The sequence below is a fragment of the Leiobunum rupestre genome, chromosome 7, assembly GCF_980474605.1.
Source record: "Leiobunum rupestre chromosome 7, qqLeiRupe1.1.hap1, whole genome shotgun sequence".
Lineage (NCBI taxonomy): Eukaryota > Metazoa > Arthropoda > Arachnida > Opiliones > Sclerosomatidae > Leiobunum > Leiobunum rupestre.
Window position 1 is genome coordinate 56,336,733 of NC_143390.1, and position 7,387 is coordinate 56,344,119.

The 7,387-nt window shown below is 30.5% G+C and overlaps 1 long non-coding RNA gene across 1 annotated transcript; it reads right to left on the bottom strand.

The window, feature by feature from the left end:
• Positions 1–1,895: 1,895 nt before the first annotated feature.
• LOC149937534 (uncharacterized) lies at positions 1,896–2,999 on the bottom strand. Its single transcript, XR_016482377.1, has 3 exons — positions 2,890–2,999; positions 2,706–2,789; positions 1,896–2,230 (listed from the first exon to the last, which is right to left on the bottom strand). It is a non-coding gene; the product is annotated as an uncharacterized LOC149937534 (long non-coding RNA).
• Between the last annotated feature and the right edge of the window lie 4,388 nt (positions 3,000–7,387).

Below are 7,387 nucleotides of genomic sequence, written 5' to 3' on the forward strand. Positions count from 1 at the left end.
ATAAAAACAAGCTGTCCATAGGGGCCAATAGCCTTCACAATTTTGTACGTATTTCAGATTGTTCTTTTGTGGTAGGCTTCGTTGGTACGCGATAGTAGAATCTCGCCCAGTCATATAAAGAAGTCTTTTCCCGTTAACCAGGGCCATAAGGATATATATTATCATCCAGATGTTTCATTAATATATCTGCGCTCTCGGGGCCACTCTCTTTTAGGGATTTCAAATCTCTGAATCGCTGAAGTAAACGCTTTCATTGTTCCTTGGCAACGGTATTAATGAATACGAAAGTTAATGACTTTCCATACAAATGCTGAAGGGTTAAACGATCTGCCGCCTCGTTACTGAAAACTTCTCAATGCGATATCTGATTTATCTTTTTTTGTAATGTACGAAGTTAAATAACGCGCAATAGACTATAAATTGGATGTCCATGATGATTTAAAACGCCAAAACCAGCGCATAGTTAGAATAATTAATGTGAGTTTCAACCAGTGATCTGGGAAGCGAGTATACTTTTTGGACGATTTCCCAGAGATAAGATGTCTTATAGTATTATCAATTTCAGTTAGCTTCTCTAAGCTAATAACATCTAGAGTCTAGAGGAAATTTGAAACGGCAAATTGTTTAATTTGTGATAAATAGCATGAACTTATGATAAATAGATAAAAAGGGATGAAAATAATTATATCGAAATGTTAATAATAAAACTCACAAAACAAAGGATTTTAATCACGAATAGGGTGATTAAATCTGAATTAAAATACCATGAAAATGATTATCGTAATAAAACTGTTTAAACATGAGTAAATCACTAAAAAAGAAAATGATGAAATAAAAATTGGGTAACGATAATGACTAGGTAGAAGAAATTTAAAACGAATAGTAAATATTTTATGTTTTCTAGATACATTCCATTATTTTATTGGAAATCTAAAGTGTGACTTCATAAATGTCCCCGACTGTTCGACGAAAATATCATTGAAGTCCCCACAAATTAAATTCACGAGAAAATATAATTTTACGCGAAAAACAATAAAAGAACGCTAAACCAAACCAATAATATAATTATTGAAGTCCCCACAAATTAAAATTATTATTATTCATAATTTCAACCACATACACCTAAAGATGTGTGAAAATGTCCCCACTTATCCATTATTAAGGTAGTGAAAAACTCCCACTTGATATTAAATATTTTAAAAACACAAAGTTTTAAATATTCTAAGAAAATACCTATACTTTGTGTATCGCTAGAAATCGAATGTTTTTAAATGTCCCCGGATGTTGGATGTAAAGAACATGGATGTCCCCACATACCAAACTTAAAATCGTGGGTTAAAACAAATTGACACAAAAATCAATTATACGAAAACAAAATAATGCAATAAAATAAAAAACAATATACTAACTGTATATTTACTGGTATATCTATAGATATAAAGATAGATAAACCGAAAGTTATATCTTTATTTATATCTATAGATCTATCTATTTTTATATATTTAGGCATATTTATCTATAGATATATCTATAAGAAAATCAAAAGGCATATTTATAGATTTATCTATCTATCATGATCGTAATCCCGATCCATATCCTTATCTTTATATAAGAAATCAATAACGCATGAAGATATTATTTTAAGTCATATTTCATTAAATCAATAACGCATGAAGATTTCATTTTTATTTATAAATATATCTCCTTGAAGTATCTGCTACTTTCAATTGTTCCAAAAGTAGTTTGAATAAAACCGTAACACGCGAGTCTGCAATTTTTTTGACACCCGAACTCAATATTTCATTTTAAAAACAGACGCTTTAAACACCACATTGTTCGAAACCCCCTCTTCCACCATGAGTTATCAAACTAAAAAATAAGTGACATTTCAAACATTAAGTTTCAATAGTAGTTTTTATTGGCGACGATTATTATTTGTCTATCCCATAAACACAATATTGAAGTGCACGAACTTTTTTGTAGACTTCCATACACTCAGGAAGACATACTTTTAAGTTTTGTATGTGACAGTTAGGACGACATGCTTTTGCGGTTTTTTTTATGCAGTATCTATAATACTCTGATGATACTCGGCACAAGCACCGAAATCGGCATTCATCTAAGTGACGATGACGGTCTTGACAGTCAGAGGGCATGAGGCAATCAGCGGTAAAATTTGTTTTTTGGCAATCTACGAGCTCGCATTGATGTATCGTTTGACGGTCGCACACTGAGTCCGAATAGATATAAATTATTACATTTAAAAAAATTAAATCAAACAAACTTTTTTGCATTAATACTAATTTTAAAAGTATTTTATGTTTTTTATAGTCCTGGCGCGCTTTCTTTGACTAGGTTTCTCCAAAAAAATTCAAATTTTAGGTAAAATATATAAATTAATATACATAGTGTACTCATTTCAAAAATAAATTGATTTAAAAAAAAAAAAATATTTAGTTGGGACAAAACCTAAATCAGATTTTTTAGAGATTTTTATGTTCTTGGTAGGATCAACTTTTTGCTGGTGAATTTAATAGATTAGAGTTAGATCGCAATTTTGGTCAGCTGCGAATTTTTACTAGATATTCATATTTGTAAAAGTTAATTTTTAAATCTGCGAAACATTTGGTAGCAGCGTGAAAACTGAAATTTTAGTTTTTACGTAGCTTTGATCCAAAATGAAATCACAAACTATTTTTTCTTACAGTCTCCGAGTTTCTTCTTGCCATTGGCGTTAAGAAACAGATATTGGCCAGCCAAAAGGAATACCAAGCATTTAAATATCATTTCTGCAAAAAAAAGTAAAATCTTAATACTTGGAATGAAACTGAGAAACTTAAATTTTGTTACTCCGTGCCGGAACTGATTTTTAAAAAATACATTTGTTACCTTAGAACGATCTTTATGCAAAAGCCAAAAAAGATTACGAAAAGGATCACTGGAGTTAAGATCAAATCCGCACACCTCTTTGTTACGTTTAAAACTGCTTTCAAATAGACTTCTATTTATAATGATGCGCCACAAGAATGGCAAAACTATTTCCATAATATTAATTTTGAAATTTATGAAACCAATTGTCTGCTTTTTAAAAACGACAACGATATCGTTAATCAAGAAAATACAATGGCGATATAAACTTTCCAAAATATGTTACATTTCACAAATAACTCTTTTAATTGAATACGTAGAAAATCATCTCTTTCGATACGACTCGAAAAGAGTAAAAAGGGCAATAACGACGAAAAATAATGTTCTTTTGTTACGCCAATTTTTTTAAACTTGCGATGAAATGAATTAGAAGAGATTATTTTCATAGGCCGGTTATTTCTAAAGCTCATTATTGTGTTAATTTTTAAAATGCGTTTATATATCAAATGGAGCCGTAAGTTACCTTTGGTCAAATGAGATTGTTCAAGGTAATTTCGGTGACAATATAGAAGTGGGAGCCCGTAGACTGAAAAGTGAATAAGAAGCAGTCCATCCAAAAGGACCCACACAGGCCTAATTCGACTCGGGACTCGGGAAGTCAATTACCTTTGCTTTATATCTTTAACTGACATTATTAAACCTGCTCAAATAAATTGAAAAAAATCGATAATAAGAAATATGGTCCAGGCAAATTGTTAAGTTTCGTATAAAGTCTGGCGGGACTAAAATAGTGTGGTACGACTTGTTATGATGTATAATAAGCTAACCCTTTTTTTAATTTCGAGTGTTTTTAATCAAAAGATTTGGTCAGCCAACTCTGAGACGAAATTACCCCGATTTTCAATTGGTGCCAGGTTTTTATTTTTAAACCAACAATAATATTGCCAAATCGTTTAAAATAATTTCAGTTTCTGAATAGCGAAGCTCAAACTAATATTGCAAGTCATTCGGTCTAAGAAGCTCTTTTATAATCGTTGTCGAAGTTGGAGCGAGCCCGCGATCACTTCTTTAAAAGTGTGGAATGTCTTTGCTAGAGGCCCTTACAGTATATTTGGGTATCAAATGGATGACACGCAAAGATATCGCAAATTAATTGTACTTGTTGACTCACTTTAGTATGAACTCAGGCTGTTATGGGAAACATTACTGCAGGGATAAGAGAAATAAATATTTTCACGTTGAAAATAGCCGTTACTGAAATTTGCTTGTGTGAAACCATCCTATTTTCTCGGCTTGGTAGTGGCAGGTTTCAAACCAATGAAATTTCGTATAGTTGATTTAACTCTAAAAAAGATTTTCGAAATACAGGTGGCAGGAGGCCAATTTAAAAATATCATTGCTTTTTTAATTTTGTCTCGTTTGATATCTTGATCAGTCATGAATATTTAAAAAAAATTCTTCCCGGCTAATCGAGAGTGCGAATGTCGAAGTTAACGAACTATTGCTCTTGATCTTGATATAATAGTGGTAGCTTCTTACATTATAGTACAAAAAACGCCAATTTGAGATTTGATGACATTCGAGAAATTATGTTTCATATAATCGAGTTTAGTAGGTTTGTTTGCACACAACCAATAATTTGTGAATAGAGTAAGACGCTCAGAGATAAGAGAATAGATATTAAGCTCATATGTTATTTAACGAAAATTTCATAAAAGATTAGTTTCAAAAAAATATTTAGTTGGTAACATACGGATGATTAATGTAAAGAAATTAGTCTTGCCCACTTAAATTTGAGCTAATTCACAATGTTAGTTCAGATTCGGGTGTCTCTAAAATATTAAATAATTGGGCCATTGTGAAGAATAGACCTTAACTTTCTCGATTTTTAATAATTATAATACCTATAGTTTTTGTTAGAATAATAAATAATATAATTAGTATTTGGCCAACTTATATAATTATCTGCAAAATCAGATTTTAGCGGCTGGTTTCTAAAATAATAAGTGATATATCTATTGGTATATCTATACGTATTATGATATTTATTTATTTTAAAAGATATTGTATTATTTTGGCTATGTTTAGTTGATATTGGTGTAAAAATATATTTACACACGATTTTAATTTTTATATGTGGGGACCTCAATTCCAACATTCGGGGAATTTTTATCTAATGATTCAAAATATTGGGATATAATTAGAAAATGGAAAATTCGTGTTTAAAAAATATTTGCTTAAAAGTGGGGACTTTCACGATCTTCAGAATGGATATGTGGGGACATTTACACTCATCTTTATGGCAATGTTGTTAAAAATTTTAGTATGGTAACCACACTAAAATTTTTAGATCATGTGATATTACTTTTTGGGAAGCATGCATTAAGAAATCTCAATCGTGCTATTCCAAAGAATGTACCTCAACTTTAAATAATACGACAATACGTACGGCGTGGCGTACAATGTATATGTGTGAAATTGCCGGAGCTTTTTGAGATAGTAATGGAAGATGATAGTACAGAGTTAGGAAATTTATTATCTAAAATGTGGCTCCAAGCAATTGAAATAAACGAAGAAAGTTCAAAATCTGACGATTTCTTTATCGTCGTTATCACCATTGTAAATCGTATAAAATAAAAATTCCAACTTAGTATTCAGAATTTGTTATTGTCCATGGTTAAAAACTATAGTTAGTAATTTAAAAATAACCTAATAAAGGTTTTTAAATTCTAATCTCCATGTGTAATTATTTTATTTTTAAATTACTAACTTAGTATTCAGAAATAATTTTGAAATAGGCATTATCTCAATACAGTTTATCTCAGCTTTAACGTTAAGCTTTGGTAATAACAGTTACTTTTGGAAAATAGAAATGACCTAATCAGGTTATTAATCACGCGTAACCATTTCTAACTTCCCTATTGTAAATTGAATCTAAAAACCAGCTTTATGAAAAGAAACGCTACATCTGGAGATAAATCCATCGAAGTCGCCAAGAGATAATTTGGCCGCTACTCTGCAGATGGCGGTCAGGACCTTAAATTTAAAATACTAGACGCGAGTAGGGGGAGTTAGGTAGTTCAGCGGCTAAGCAGAGTTCAATGCTATCGTAGTTTGTTCTTAGTAAAAACGTTAATCTGTTCTTGTTTAAATGTATTATTTTTTCCAAAATATTAAATTGTTTTTAAATTAATTTCTGTTGGCAATTCTCTAATTTACTCCGATTTCTATTTAGTTCCAAATGTTTATATATGATTACTCATATGTAGTCAATATTCATTAAAATTGTAGTAAAGTGAATTTTTATTGCGTTTTTAAAATCAACTCAACTTTATTTAAATTTACTTAAAGTAACTTAAATTTACTCGATTTTACTCAAATACACTTGAAAACTTTGAAATATAACCAATCGTTCTGATATAACCTTGATTTTCATCAATTATAACAATAAAATTAATTTTCTCCCATAATTTATCGAATAACTCAATTTCAATTATTTTTGAAAAAAATTATATCAAACAACTTTTAGATATTTTGCCGACTATTTATTTTTTCAAAATTTTTCAATTTTGATATATTTTTTTTATTTTTGGTCAAGTGTGACGAAATTGACCAGAATAAATATTTTTTTATTAATTTCCTTAAAACAATATAAATTAGATTAGCATAGAAGGGTATCTAATCCTAGTCTTTACCCTAACTTTTTATCCAACAATCCATAATATTTATAAAAGAATATTTCACTAATTAACCCAATTTTTTTTAAAGAATCAAAGTCAAAATTAGCATAAACAAACTTCATATAAACCTCACGTAAAACCGCAGCGGCTGGCACGCTTTTAGCTGGCTAATTCACTTTAATCTATGTATAAAAAAATTAAATAAACATAAATAATATTTCTACCCCAAAGTGTATCAAAAAACATAAAAACTTAACGATTTGAGCTTAAATTAATCTATCGAGTAACCTTAACAAAACAATAATTCCCCAAACGAATACCTAACCAAGGATCCTATATGTTAGAAGGATATGAGGCGAGGGACGAAAAATGGCAGTGCCGTCGGTGGGTCATGCGCGATAGCGAATCCGTCTTTGATTCCGTCAAGGACAAACACATGAAGGAAGCACCGCCAAAATTTGTCCTTGAGAGAATAGAAACAAGACGTCCCACGTTTAGAGGCTCTTACCACTTACAATAATTTATATATAAAAAACCTAATTTTCCTTTTTCGTTGATGTGGGGGTAAAAAGAAAAAGAAAAAATTAAGTTTAATAAGTCACTTATCTCCCGCGTCTGCAAAGGGCACTGTGCAACAACACCAAAACTTAAAAGTAAGCTAACTAAGCTTTTAGGCCCATAACCTAACGATGAGAATCACTCCTTTTATAATCATAACACCTGCTAACCTCATTTTTCTAATAATAGTTTTATTAGGACCAACAATCTCACTAGAGCAACCTCCTGATTTTTAGTCTGATTTGGGCTCGAAATAAACTTGATAGGCCTTATTCCATTAA